The sequence below is a fragment of the Eumetopias jubatus genome, unplaced genomic scaffold, assembly GCF_037043125.1.
Source record: "Eumetopias jubatus isolate StellerSeaLion01/CBP00866 unplaced genomic scaffold, mEumJub1_p1.0 scaffold_6, whole genome shotgun sequence".
NCBI classification, from domain to species: domain Eukaryota; kingdom Metazoa; phylum Chordata; class Mammalia; order Carnivora; family Otariidae; genus Eumetopias; species Eumetopias jubatus.
In genome coordinates this window covers 2,960,520-2,973,999 of record NW_028274812.1, presented here as the reverse complement: position 1 = coordinate 2,973,999, position 13,480 = coordinate 2,960,520, and the positions used below count along the sequence as shown (strand labels likewise).

The following is a 13,480-nucleotide window of genomic DNA, read 5'->3' as shown; positions in this document are numbered from 1 at the left end:
CTTTTAATAATATAAAAATAGTAATGCATTCAATGTTAAAAAAAGAAAATTAAATAAAGACTTTTTTGACGTATGGCCATTATTTTTTAGTGTGTAGGCTATTTAATGACATAGAAAAAATGCTGAGAATGTACTGGTAAGAGACAAAAGCAGATTATGAAGCAGTTTCCAGAGTGATTAAATTTTTTAGCAGCTGCTCATATGTATACATGGGGAAGGACCAGGGCAGCTACACCAGAAATTAGACAGTTGTTGCTTTGGAGGAGGAGATTTCAGATTATTTTAGTTTTCCTTTTATTTATTCCCATCATAATTTTGTAAAATAATAAACATGTATTACTTTAGAAATCAAAACAAAAAAATCTTATAAAAATTGTCAAATGTAAAAAAAAATTCAAAAACCTTTGCTATTTCAGACACATGGATTTTTTCAAAGTATCACTTTCATATTGCCTTTCTGTTGTTAGAGTAGCACTTGGCTCCCGGAACCCCAAAGTTCCTCCTATTCGATATTTACTAAGAAGTGCAAAGCTAAAAGGGGCAAAATAATATAATGGAAAGAAATCCGGTCCTTGGGTCTCGGATTCTGGCATTGGCTTTCAGATTGACGACTTTTGTGAGCTCAGCCAAGGTCCTCGGTCTGGGTTTGCTCACCAGGACATGAGGAGGTTGGCTGAGATGGACAGTTTACTCTACAGTTCTATGATGCTCTCTCCTCATTCCAGAAACCCTGGGTTCAGCCGCAGGCAAGCCGCCCAGGGAGGCGGGCTGTGTGCCGGGTCCGCACAGGTGGGCCCGTCCCCTGGGACTTCAGTCCCCAGCTGACTGTGCCGAGACCCGTCTCCCACTCTGAAATACATGGAGGGGGACACTCACAGCTGGCTCTTCTTGGCCATTGTTTTAAAGGCACACATTTGTAGACTTTAGTAACCTCTAGTAATCTTAATGACTGCACAAAAAACCTGACTAACCACAGAGAGAGCCACACTTGCAGGAAGTTGTGTCCTTGGGAACTGTCTGATGTGAAATGTCTCGAGAGGCGTCTGTACCATGTGATCTGCTAACTGACGGGGCAGAGAGAAGGATACACAAGAAGGAAGATGAAGAACTTACAACTAAGTGGAGGGTATTCCCTTCCATGGATTATCACCAAATCAGTGAACAGGATCCCTTACTGGCCAGTCTGACGAGGCACACAAATCCAAGCCAATCACAGATGGAGACCTTCAGAGCTGGCCTGTCTCTTAGAATTTACTGGAATGCTATTTAGTCAGTTTTAAAACGCTTAAAAAAGATAAGCCTGGAAGTATAGACCAGGATCTGGCTATAGAAATCCTTGAAAAGTAATCAGTATCTGACCTTATGGGAAAGGAAAGGCTTTTGATGGGTTTAGAATTTGTGAACGGAGCAGGATGCCAGGGACACCACTCTGGAATTGGTGTGCGGGACAGTTTGGAAGGCGGAGAAACCTGCAGGCTGGGGTCTCGGGCCGTGGGGAATGTCACGAGGTGAGGGTCAGAGGGGGAAGGAAGGAAGGGGGTAGATGTCAGTTTTATGGTAAAGACGAGGGGCAGCACACCTGGGCCTGGGTATGAGAGACGAGTGTGCAGGATTTCCAACACAGATTCTTCCTCTGACCAGGAAAATGGCCATTTCACAGACACACTGAGATGTGAAGGAGGAAGGGGAGACTTTGGGGCAATGTGGAAGTTCTCCCTGCGGTGTGGGGTGAAGCCCAAGACAGGGCTGGGTGGCGGCACACAGACGTATGAAGCAAAACCCTGGACGCACACGAGCTTGCCCACGTTCACAGAGGGAAGGATACGCAGGTGGAAAGTAGACAGAGTGAGGGCTTGAGGAGGAAGGACGGGAAGCGAGACGGTGCACCACGGCAGGCCAGGCAGGGAGGCCGCGATGCGGGCGGGGCGGCACGCCAAGGGAAGTGGAGTGTTCAAAGGCCAGGGGGCCACATGCCATTCTGGAAGGCGCAGCTCGGGCTGAGGTGGAAGAGGGAGGCCGTCAGCAGGTGGAGGCGCCCTGTCCGCGAACGGAGGGGAGGCAGAGTGCAGAAGACTGACCCACAAACCAGCAGCTGGGACCACGGGGCAATCTGGATCCTTCCAGCACAGGTCCCGGGCCCGACAAGGCCCGGGGGAGGGGGGATGGCATTACCTGGGAAGCACAGCAAGGCAGGGGAACATGTGGGCTGCAGGGCAAAGGGGAAAGTGGCAGGGAGAGAAAGAAGAACTTCTCGTACCCCCGAAAGAAAACAACGAGGGGGAGATGGTGCATAGAGGGATTCAGTAGATCAGGGAAACTCATGAAAATGCCGGTGATCTTGGAAAGGAGCTGCAGTGCTCGGACAATGTGCACGACTGAAGCTCTAACAGACGCTAAGGGCAAAACCAAAATTTTCATTTAGTTTGCTCTAGATTTAATCAGTAGCATCAAAATGCTGCTTTCAAATTAGGAAACAAAAAGAGTAGAGAAATACCCATGGGGGACGGGGGTAGGACCCCAGGAGAGGGGAGGAGAGGCAGGGGTCCAGCGCGGCGCGCTCGGCTCTCCGCTGAGCGCAGCCCGTCCTTGGCGCCATCACCCGCTCCTCTCGATGGGTCCGGAGCACGTGGCCAGCTCACTGAACCGCTGCAATCGTGCCGCAGACAGAACTTTTGTGCAAATTGTATTTGTCTTCCTCTATTAAAATGTTCCACTCTGTTGTCATGTAAATGGGTTCGGGAGCGGTCCCAGAGACTGTCCCAGGGCAGCCAGGCACGGCTTTTCCAAGGGTGCTTGACAACCATAATTGCTGCTATTATTTCCCCTTACTATTCACCTCGCAGGCAGAAAGTAAACAAAACACTTCTCAGGAGGGAGAGGGAGAGAAAAGGGGGACGAAGGCATCACAGGCCAAAATGGAGTGCGGGGCCCCTATTTGCTGCCCCCCCTCCCCCCCCCCTGCAGCCTCGCCGGCCCGCTGCTACAGATCATCCCCATCCTCCCCCTCAGCCCCATGTGGGAGGAAGGGGTCCCTACAAAAGGCCATGGGGGCAGACAGACCATGTTTTAATTTTCTCACAGGCTTGTATGCTCTAACAGGAACAATGCAGAGAGGCTTATCAATGGATGAAATGGTTTGCAAAATTAGGACCGGATTCTCAACAGTGTAGACAGGCAGAGGCAACAAAGAAACGGAAAGTCAGGCTAGGCTTTCTGAGCTCATGTGATCTCGAAGCTAGGTCTGGATGGAGAACTTGGAATCAGATGACCCTTTGAACTTCAAGACTTTGGTTATACAACCTGGAATCTGCTCATCATGAACTAAATCATGGGTGGTTTGTGTGGGTAAAAGCTCTAAACATTTTGGTTCTAAGTGTCTCTGTTTATACAACATTCTTTCCTCTTGCGTCAGGAGAAGGAAGCCTGTTTTCTTTGGAGGAATGGAGGCAGGCAAGAGAAATCATGTCCCAACTGCAGGATTCTGTGGAGGTCCAGGCAACACCAGGGCTTTCTCTGGATGAGCACCCCGTGTTTCTCTCTGCTCCCTCCCTTCTGACTTCCCCTCCACCCTGTACTCTTCCTGGCAGACTGGACTCAGCCCCTTCTGACACCACGCCCACCACTCTCGGCTGACAGCACTGTCCAGCGCAGGTGCGGCTGGGGAGCAGGTGTGCGGGCTGCAGAGCAGGTGTGCAGGCTGGGGAGCAGGTGTGTGGACTGGGAAGCAGGTGTGAGGGCCGGGGAGCAGGTGTGCAGTCTGGGGAGCAGGTGTGCCGGCCGGGGAGCAGGTGTGCGGGCCGGGGAGCAGGTGTGCGGGCTGCTGAGCAGGTGTGAGGGCTGGGGAGCAGGTGTGTGGTCTGGGGAGCAGGTGTGCGGTCTGGGGAGCAGGTGTGCTGGCTGGGGAGCAGGTGTGCGGGCTGCGGAGCAGGTGTGCGGACTGAGGAGCAGGTGTGTGGGCGTGGCCCAGGTACCTGCATGCCTAGGGCCTGTCCCTCCTCACCCCAGTTTACCACTGGGTCACAGCTTAGCCACCAGTACTTGAAGACCCACTCTGGGTGATTTGTGAAGAAGACAAATTGGTATCAAGGACTGGAAACAGGCAGAGCTGTTTAGAAAGGAGGATTCTGTGAACAGTTGGCCAGGAGACCTGTGGGCAGCTGTTAGAGAGGAAGTTGAGATCAATGATAATCACAGAGTTGTCCTTCTCTTTTGGGGGGAGGTTACCAGACAGGTGTCTGAGGGAGACATGAAGAACACGTCTCTGGTCTTGGCAAAGACACTCACTAAGGCTTTCTTATTGGCATGGGGAAGAGCATGGAGAAATAATGGCTGTGGGAATCCCAGCTGCCTGACGGACTGAACCAGACCTGGCGGTGAATGCGGGCCAACCAGGAAGGAGGTTTCGGATGGGCACACCCTTGGCCCTCTGCTGTGTGGCGCTCCTGCTGGCGCCCGGGTGAAGCCCATCGCTTCCTGAAGCTGAAGGGACAGTTCACTTGCACAATGACGGAAGGCAGGCCTCTAACTACACTGACAGACTGGAAGGCAGAATTTACCAACAAAAACAAAATAAGTGTAAGGTCAAAAAACAAATAAGCTGCAGAACAGAGGAGCTAGATGAGCAATGGGTCTTAGCCCAGGTGGAGTTCAGCAGTGTGATGACAATTTTGACGAGTACTTCAAGACACAGGGATATGACCACTCAAACCCTCCCCGGCTGAGCGGGTCGGGTCCCCTGCTCCCCACGCAATCCTTCATCCACGGCCGCTCACTTGTCAGGACTTGCAGCAAATTCCATCTCCTCCCTGGGACCTCCCATTGACCCGTCACATTCGATCCCTCGGCTCTCTGCGCCACCACACTCTCTACTCCTCCTTTGTCTGATGTCTGTCTTCCCAAGGAGACCGTGGGCTCCAAGGGCAGAGGCAGCTTCCACCCATCCTGGGAGGGCCCCCCCAGGCAGTGCTTGGCACTTGCAGAAACTCAGGGGGCTTGTTTGTGGGCGTCAATCAAAAAGGCTTGTTTGATGAAGAAATGAATGAGTCACTCCAAACAGATGTGACTTTTCCTTTCTGAGGTCATCTAACTTGCCTCAGGAATTCGGGGACATCTCTTACTCCTGATGGATCTAAGATCTGTTAGTGCCGGGAGCATGCCCCACTGATCTTTGAACAAGCACCTACTGGAGCATCAAGCCCAAAGGGTGGCTGAATATATGGGAGAACAAAATGACAATTCTTGTAACACAAAAGTTGTTGTACTTACCCTATTTTCAGGGCTAAATAATAAAGCTTCCTAAAGACTTTTCAACGTGAAATGAAATTTCAAATGTGTGGAAATCAGTGACAAAAGCAAATGGAATACCCGTGCGTTTAGCAAATGGTCTTATCAAATCATGGGAAATTAAATTTTAAACCCGAAGTCATTTTTATTGTATTTTTCCTGTTGAAATCTGACTTGCTCTGTCTAGTAGAAATAGGGAGTAATTTATTAAATACTCTGTGTGTCTAGTACTTCTTAAGAGAAAAAAAAAGCAAAAACATCTTGCCCTCACCTCAAAAAGATGGTGATAAATGAAGGAAGATTTAGGATAAAAACAAAACAGAAAGAGCTAACAGGTCAGCCTTGAGCCCGACTGAGGATTCCATGCAAACAACATTTACTGAGTACCCACAGGCTCCATGACATGAGAGACGGAAAGTAATGAAAACCAAATTATATTTCTCTACTTGTAAGCAAGTTACATACTTGTAGATACATGGAATGCATGAAATGCTCTTAAATCCACATAAATCACAACATTTCCACAATGTGACTATCCACACCTTCAATTTTTATAGCCCTCCACTGTTTATAAAACATTTCCACATAAAACATCGCATTCAGGGGCCTCTGGGTGGCTCAGTTGGTTAAGCATCTGACTCTTGGTTTTGGCTCAGGTCATGATCTCAGGGTTGTGAAATGGAGCCCCGCATCGGGCTCTATGCTCAACAGGGAGTCAGCTTGAGATTCTCCCTCTCCCTCTCCCCCTGTCCCTCCCCACCACCTCTACCCCTCTCTCTAAAAAAAAAAAAGAAAAGAAAAGAAAAAAATCTCATTTAATTTGGAAGGGAGCTAACCTAGTTAGGTTAGAGTTGTGTCAATGACTAGCTGTCTCTAAAATCTTTGGGAGCATAGAGCCAAGGTGATACTGAACAAAAACAATGTGAGGGTAAAAAAGACCTGCTGCATTTGATACCAAGACTTATTTTCATTCAATAGCAAATAAGACAGGGTAGTTTTGGCCCAGGTGAGACAAATGGAGCACAAATAGACCCCATCCTTCCAGGGGCTCTTACAATGTGACGGAGTGACCACGAAGGTGAGTGAAGAAAGCATGGCCAGTTCAGTAAGTGGGGCTGAGAAACTGCTTATCTTATTTTGCTTAAGACAAAACACAGAATCAGTTTCCTATCTCAGACTTGATAAATAATTCATCTTGAGCAGCTAAAGGCCAAAATGTTAGAAATAAGACTTTAAAAGTTTTAGATGAGACTAGATGAGCTTTATGACTTCAGAGTAAGGAAGACTTCTTATCACAGAAAGCAAAAACCATCAAGAGAAAGATTGATAAATTCAGCTACATAAAAATTAGAAGCTTCTGCATAAAAAGGTTAAAAGATGGGCCACACACTCGATGCTATTTATAACATACATAACCAATGAATTATTATCCAGAAAATGCAAAGAATTCTCAGAAATCAATGAAAAGAGAGAGAAAAGGAGAGCGCCACGCACGTGGGTCCCAGCAGCAGCAGGAGTCAGAGCCTCAGTGAGTCACCAGCTCCCACATAGACCTCACCCCTGACGCCCTGCAGCAGGTAGGGATGAGGAGCCCCTGGACGTCATTGGCTGGGGAGTGGGGAGTGTGCAGTGCACACCGATCTGGAGGGAACTCGGTGGTATTTGGTCAAGTTGAAGATCACAGGCTCCACAAGCCAGCAGCGTCGACCCGGGTCTGTCCCTGAGAAAACGCCCTCCTCCATGTGCACAAGGAACGATGTGCCAGATCCTCAGAGTGGCATTGCTCATAACAGAAATAGTAAAGCACAACGGCGGGTGTCCACAGGAGAACTGCTAAAAGTTCGTACGGTAGGCAGCAAAACACCACACAGAAGCAAGCATAGGGAGCCAACTTGAAATGATCAACATGGACACATCTCATCAATGTACTATGGAATGAGCTGCATTAGAATACGTGCAATGTGGGCGCCTGGGTGGCTCAGATGGTTAAGCGTCGGCCTTCGGCTCAGGTCATGATCCCAGGATCCTGGGATCGAGTCCCACATTGGGCTCCCTGCTCCTTGGGAGCCTGCTTCTCCCTCTGCTTCTCTCTCTCTCTCTCTCTCCCTCTCTCTCTCTCCCTCTGTCTCTCATGAATAAATAAATAAAATCTTTAAAAAAAAAGAATATTCACCTTTAAAAAAAAAAAAAAGAATACGTGCAATGTGACCGTATACACACAAGCCCCCAAACAATACTATAGAGTGTCGAGATATACACAGTAGGAACACGAAGAAATCAATCGGGATGATGACATCCAATCCAGGACAAGTGTAGCCTCTGGGCGATGGACCCGAATGAGATTGGGCAGGTGTGGATGGGGGCTCACTGTATCAATAACATTTTATTTCTTAAGCTGAATTATGAAGACATATGTATTTGTTACAATAGTTTTTATTTGTATATATGTGTGAAATATTTCATACGAAAAACTGGAAAAGGAGTAAAGTTAGTATTTCTGTTTGTTGAATTTGAGTATGCTTTCTGCAGAGCAGGGGCTTACCCAGGGTGTGGAATGCGGAGAGAAAGACGTTGTTCAGGGTCATAAAGGCAATCTTCAACCTTTGATGTCCATGGGCCCGGCCCCTGGGCTCCCAGGGAAGCTGTTCTTCACCGTTTCCCAAGGTCAGAATGACTTCACCAAACTTCAAAGCATGGGCTGTTTCTGCCCTGAGCATACATTGTACATCTGCTTCGTTAGCAAATAACCTAAAAGAAACATTTCAAACTAAAGATAAGAGTAAAAATCTCCCTTAGTCCTCACACCTCTGAAGCCTGCAACCTTGTATAAAGCACAAGACAAAGTTTGTAATTTTCTGGAATGCCCGTCCTCGGGATGATTTGCAAGTCTCAATGTAACAGAACACATGTACAACCCTGTGTTACACATTCCCTCTCCTGAGCTCTCTGTTCTTTGTGAAGATTGTGCATCCCGGGCAGCTGTCCTCACTTGGGCTCGGATAAAACTCTCTTCCTTTTTTTAAAAGACATTCTCAAAGGTTTATTCATTTTGTGTCAGCAAGGGTCACCTCAGAATTCATCCGGCTTTCACCCTCTGGATGAGTTTTTCGAAGACTAGGAGGCTTCAGTGTTTGTAAGCGCTGACATTCACGGAAACCTGCATAGGTTGTTAGTGTTAAGTTTGTCTGCAACGATGACACAAGCCCTTAGATTAAAGGGCCCCGGGATATCAAGAGCGGAACATTCTACATCCCCGTGAACTCCCTGTCTCTGAGCTCTCTCTACGGGGACCCACATCATGGCTGCTGAGGGACAAGGGAAGCTCTGCAGAGACCCGCCGCATCTGTCCTTGTCCTGTGTGGGCTGTGGCGCACCCAGAAAACACTGTGTTCCCCATGATTGCTCGGGAACTTGATGCAGTCTGAGTGGGGGGGGGGGCACCGCTCAGGGAGGGGCAGGTGGCTCCCTCCCAGTTCATCGTTCCCCAGACGCAGGGGGCTGGTGTCGGACATGGGATCCCAGGGCTTCATTTGACTCTGAAATGGGATAGAACTGGGGCGGCAACGGTGCACGTGTCCTTTTGGAGTCAGGACACCTGAGAGCTTTCCCGTGAGACAGCTGGCTTTCTGAGAGGTTGTGGGGAGGATTCCGTCTGTGGATTTTCCCAGCGTCCAACACCTGTCATTGGCAGGGCGCCATTCGAAACATGGCAAGCCAAGGTCAGGCGGAGCTGAGGTAGGAGCTGGGCAGACGGAAGCACCGCCACGGAGTCTGGGGGGGGCCCATGCACACGGCTCACCGAATGGACTCCTTCAGCCTGCGCACAGGATGTGATATCAGGGATGGTGGAGGGGCCAGGGACCCTGCCCCCCAGCCCCTGTCAATGGGGCACCCAGTGCTGGGAGGCAGAGCTGGGGGAACTGCCCTTGGAAGGGGTGAGGCTGCAGCTAAGCACTTCTCCCTCCACAGGCTTCTAAAGGTCACCAGCAAAATGGGATGAAAAGCCAACATTTACTAGTGAAAAGAAGAGATTTAATAAAACAAAGAAAAGCTGCATTCTTACTAACTGTCTGTGACAACATTCCCAGGAGACTGTTCCAATGTGAAGTTTTTAACTATGAGCAACACTATTTTAAAATATACGTGTACTAACACATTCCCCATGCAGACAGCTCTGGCGCTGAGATGTGATTTGAACAAATGGTCTAGGAAATAATTGCTTTACAATTAGTGTGTGGAAGTTTCAAGTTTACTTAAATGGGAACGTCACAGTTCACTAATAGAAAGTAAGAAAAACATCTTACTTTTAAAACTTTCCCCCCCAACACAGGATTGCTCATGCGACCTATTTGGTGGTTTGGAGTAAGCCTGTGGAAAACTAAAAAAAGAAAGAGAGAGAGAGAGAGAGAGAGAGAGAGAGAAAGGAAAGGAAAAGAAAAGAAAAAAGAAAAGAAAAGAAAAAGGCCAGAGCAAATAAAGGAACAAACTCCACATTTGCTAGTGTGTAGAGTGGCCCAGCTCCCTGACGGGGGTGACTGCAGCGTCATGAGCTAAGTCCACCAGGTGTTAGATGGTTGACCTTGGTCAGAGCGGATGGGAGAACCTTCTGGCTGGGCCAGGGAGATGGAGATGAGCCTGGGATGGCTGGGCCACAGAGCTTCAGCAAGTCACCTAATCAAATGGTGCCCTGCCTCACATGCAAAGCCGAGTCAATGAAAGGGCCCCAGGCTGTGCACTATGAGGCTCAAACATAACATGTAATGTGCTCAGAGCACAGTGCACATGAGGTCTGGAGAAGAAAACCACGGTCAAGCCTGATTTTTTTTTTTTTTTAAATTCTATTTATTTGACAGAGAGAGAGAGAGAGAGAGAGCGCGCGCGCGAGAGAGCACAAGCAGGGGGAGGGGCAGAGGGAGAGGGAGAGGCAGACTCCCACTGAGCAGGGAGCCGGACACGGGGCTCGATCCCAGGACCCTGAGATCACGACCCGAGCTGAAGGCAGACTCCCAACCATCTGAGCCACCCAGGCGCCCCTGAATTTTCTTTAGCAAAGTAATTATTCACACTACTCAAGACAACGAATAACACTATAAGCCTGTGCGGTCCAGAGCATCACCTAGGGGCTCCATGAGCCGTGGCCCCCACATAGCCTCCGGGCCCGTGCCCCATTCCCTCCCTCCACGGGCATCCAGGGGCATACTGCTCTTCCCTGCACAGCTTTCCATTCTTATTCACGATCCCACTCCTGCCTCCCCTGGAAGCACCGCCAATCAGACTTTCTCTGAAGACTCTGCCCACATGGAAGCTGTAACTTGCAACCAAGTCATCTGCATTTGGGTCCTGGTTCCGAAGGCCCACAGGCATGGTCTCTGGACATTTGTTCATCCTATCAGGGAAGATGCCTGCCCCCAGACACTCTCCTTTTTTCAAAAACCTGCAGTTTCACAGTAGGTTCAGAGTAGGTTCCTACTGTGATCTATGCCACATAGGACATAAAATCTCACGGCACCAAAATTATCTCTAGACTATAACTCTTATCTCCTCAATTAGATTGTAGGCTCTTAAAAGGTAACATTTGGGTCATCACTTAGCCTAAAAGATCAGATTCAATATGGGGTCCTAAGGTTCTGACTCGGAACTTAAAAACTGCTTGTTAAGGTTTAATCCAATTAGAATATCAGAATTTATATTTATAAATCTCTACGAGATATTCCTATTTAAGTCTTATAATATTATGTTTTCTATCTAGGCACTTAAATTTGATATGACATTATAGCACAAAATTAACACGTAAACTATGATTCTAACAGTAAAAGGGCATGTGGGGGTGGCATTTTAAATAGAAGTGCGTGCAGGAACTCTCTCACACTCCCCTTTATGCATTCAACTGGGATGTTTCAGAGGTGACAGAAAAATAAAAATAGCATACAAATTTTATTGAAAAGAACAAACCAAAAGGTTACTTTCTGTGGTGATAAGACTTGAGATGAAAACATATGAGTAATGATTGAGATATAAAGGCATTAGCCTGCCCAAGGCGTGGCAACCCAAACAGAAAGCTTGTTACTTTGCAGGTTGAGGTGAACTTAGCTTAAGACACAAAGTTGCCACCTGTTTTCAGATCTCCCGCCTCTGGGCTGATTCCCCACTGGAGGTTCAGAACCATGGTTAATGTCTAGGAAAGTACAATCAGCCCAAGGCCCCCGTAGATGGGAGCAAGGGGAACTCCCCAAGTTAGATTCCTCAGTACATTTCTGTTATAGGTACAGCCCAGGGCTGTGGTTTCAGCAATTCCTGCCTATCTGAAAATAAAATGGTAGACATCAAACTATTAAAATAGAGCAGGGGTGCCTGGGTGGCTCAGATGGTTGGGCGTCTGCCTTTGTCTCAGTTCATGATCTCGGGGTCCTGGGATTGAGCCCCGCGTTGGGCTCCCTGCTCAGCAGAGTCTGCTTCTCCCTCTCCCTCTGCTTGTGCTCTGTCTCTCAAAATGAATAAATAAAATCTTTAAAATAAATAAATAAATAAATAAATAAATAAATAAATAAAATAGATCAGATTTTGGCCTTCTGTACACTATTTCTTTTGAGACCCACAGACCAGAGTGCTTGTAGAGAGTTAAAATTGATTCCTTTGAAATATGCCTACATGTTCACCATGGGGAAACCAAGCTAAAGAGACCCCTTGCCTTCCTTGCCTTATTAGATGAGAAAAACAAGTAGCACTGATAATTTAGTTCCGTACAAATATATCCTGAACACAGCACCCCATGGAAACCTGGATGCTTAAGCAGCATTGCAAAGGGCTTCGAAGGGACTCAAACCATGGCAGAAGGCAACTAACACAGATGTAAGGCTAAATGGTTGCAAATGACACCATCAAGAAAGTGAAGACAACCCACAAAGTGAGGGGAAATACCTGCAAATAATGTATCTGATAAGGGACTCATATCTAGAATATATAAATAACTCTTGCAACTCAATAATTTAAAAAAATCACCTAAGAAGTAAAAATGGTCAAGTGATCTGAAGAGACATTTCCCCAAAGAAGACGTGGCCAATAAGCACATAAAAAGATGCCCAATGCCACCAATCAGTAGGGAGACACCACTCAGCCACAGTGAGATACCACTTCACACCCACCCGGATGGCTGTAATCCAAACAGCGAACGAGAAAAGTGTCAGACCCCTCCATCACTGCTAGACCGCTCCATCAAATACCGCAGCCACTTTGGAAAAGTCTGGAAGCTCCTCAGAAGCTTCAGCACAGAGTTACAATCTGCTCTTGCAATCCCACATCTAGGTATACACCCAAGAGATATGAAAACATACATCTGCTCAAAAACTGGTACATAAATGCTCATCGCAGCTTTAATCACAGAAGCCAGAATGTAGAAACAACCTAGACGTCTATCAGCTGTGTACTGGGTAAACATTACATGCTGTGTCCATTCAACAGATGTCTGGCCACAAAGACAGACACCTGCCGCTGCATGGATGAACTTTAGGAACATTACGGTAAGTGAATGAAGCCAGTCACAAAACCACCGATTTCACTTACAGGAAATGCCTAAAGTAGGCCAATCTGTAGTGACAGAAAGTAACTCGTAGCTCACTAGAGCTGTTGGAGGGTCAGCAAAGGGGAAAACAGGTGTCACAGCCATCGTCCAGAGGTTCCACTTGGGGTGAGGAAAAGTTCTAGATTGTGCTGATGGTTGTACAACTCTGTGAAGAGATAAAAAACCCTGGCGTGGACACTCATCTGGGTGAAATGTATGGGATATGAATTAGGTCTCATAAAGCTGTTTGTAAAAGCAAGAAAAAATTCATGGCATTCAAGGGAATGTGGAACTAAACAATCCTGAGGAGATTCAAAGAAGGGACTTCCTTGGCGACTTTTATGAGAGCTCAACTTAAACGTGGTGCACAGTATATTTCTCCTTGTGCATCTAATTTCAAATTCTGAGTCAATTCTCAGACAAAAAGGTGGAACTTTTCCCAAGGACCCCCGCTCCACAGGAGGCATGGCTGAAGCTACAGTGGGCAATCTCCCCGGGATATCTGCTCACTGATGATGCCAGAGAATTTAGGATGGAAAGGAGAACACAATTAGGCAATGGAGCGTCCCCACCCGCCCCCACAAGGGCATGAAGGAAGCTCCCTCCACCACTGAAAAACACAGGCAGTCAGCAGGTGAG

General features: G+C 47.7%; 1 protein-coding gene across 6 annotated transcripts in view; it reads right to left on the bottom strand.

Moving 5' to 3' along the window:
* Nucleotides 1-13,480, bottom strand: part of RPS6KA2 (ribosomal protein S6 kinase A2) — a 292,856-nt gene that overhangs the window by 127,236 nt on the left and 152,140 nt on the right. For 2 of the 6 annotated variants that reach the window (XM_028103241.2, XM_028103242.2), the window contains one exon: nucleotides 7,826-8,031. The exons of the other annotated variants lie outside the window; for them this stretch is intronic. The gene's annotated coding sequence lies outside the window, so the exon portion shown is untranslated. The remainder of the gene's footprint in view (nucleotides 1-7,825; nucleotides 8,032-13,480) is intronic. 6 annotated transcript variants of the gene reach the window in all.